This window comes from Gavialis gangeticus, unplaced genomic scaffold, assembly GCF_001723915.1.
Source record: "Gavialis gangeticus isolate Ggan-Ray unplaced genomic scaffold, GavGan_comp1, whole genome shotgun sequence".
Lineage (NCBI taxonomy): Eukaryota > Metazoa > Chordata > Crocodylia > Gavialidae > Gavialis > Gavialis gangeticus.
In genome coordinates, this window is record NW_017729024.1 from 162,469,928 (window position 1) to 162,471,447 (window position 1,520).

Consider the following 1,520-nt stretch of genomic DNA (forward strand, 5'->3'; position numbering starts at 1 on the left):
CTTACCAGCTGCACACAGCTCTCCAAGCTGCTGGGCTGTACTCCTCACTGCCTGAGTGCTGTGCTGTGGTTGCATGCACGCATGGGCATTTATCAGCCAAATTACTGGCCACATCAGGCCATTTTCCAATATAGTCAATTTTCTTTTTATCTGTGCCGATTGAGTATCGGACTGATATATCTGTGCACTTCTAAAATCCAGTTACATTTTCCAGCAAATAAGTCCCTGGTGCTATTGCAGGTAGAGTTCCAAGAGCAATTTCAGTACTCATAAACACATCAAGAGGATGAGATTATTCCCAAACCTGTTTGAAACAGATATTGGCATGGCCTCTCTTTTGTAAAGGTAAATTCCACAACCCAAGTTGCATTTGGATGTGCCACAAAATATATATCCAAGCTTGTAAATGATCTGTAGTATTAGTGCTTGAACAGATTTTTAAATAAAGATCTTGATCTCAGTTATAACTTGCAGCCAACAGACTAAGACTTTAAACCCAAACTTGAAGATGTTGGTTAATCATACAACCTGATGAAAACTTTCTTAGCGGAGAACCAGTGGAGTATTCTTATGAAATAACCAGTTTGCAGTGTTTAGTTTAAGGAATTTCAAGCCTTTGTAGGCCAACTTATTTTTGCAACTAGTTCCTAGCTTGTTTATAGTTATGTCACATGTTAGTGGAGTTTAGGCTCCTACGTGCTTTGGACAGCTAGATCTGGCCTGCTACTAGAAAAAGGGTTGGGGACCCTGATCTTGCTGAAATGAGCACAGCATACAGAGGCAGGAGGTCCTGTCTTCCAATGTTGTCTTTACTGTGGGCTTATTTTGTAGCCTGGGATGAGTCACTTTATCTTTTTGTGTCCTTTCTATCTGTAAAAGGCAAATATTTGCTCAAGTTTTTTTTTTTGAAAAAATGTAAATGCCTGTGTGGAACAAATTAACTTTTTTCTTATAAAGAAATCTTTATTTTGATACAAGGGAAACAAGACTTTAAGCTATCTTGTTTTTTTAAAAAGACTATTGTACTGCCTAGCACAATGGAATTGTGGCCTGGGCTTCCTGTAGTCCATGAGATCAGACTTTGCTTCTTCCAGGTTTAGAACTGGAGCAGTTTTGCTGAATTTGAATTCTTTTCAACTCATTTACACAACAATTAGAACATACCAGCTACTGCTCTTTTGAAATGTTCCCTTTCTGAAAGTGCTCTGAATGTGTCCACACCCTAAAATACAATTTAATTGACACTATTTTGTGGATGACTTCAGTAGACCCATCCTGACCAGATTCTTATGCGATATTCTGAAACTGCCTCCCAGGTTTGAAGTCTCAGAGCAGTCTCCTTCATAAAACCTTTGGTTCCCTCAGTGACTCTCATGATGCACTTTGGGTATAACCTAGTGCAAGGGTGGGCAAAATGCGGCCCATAGGCTGGATGTGGCCTGCCAAGTCATTCTATCTGGCCCGCAGGGCCCCTAAAAATTTTAGAAAATTTATATTAATCTGCCCTGGGCTGCCTGTCA

The 1,520-nt window shown here is 40.0% G+C and overlaps 1 protein-coding gene across 1 annotated transcript in view; it reads left to right on the forward strand.

Annotated features, from left to right (window-relative positions):
- Positions 1–1,520, forward strand: part of MTMR12 (myotubularin related protein 12) — a 101,021-nt gene that overhangs the window by 94,526 nt on the left and 4,975 nt on the right. The gene's annotated exons all lie outside the window — the stretch shown is intronic.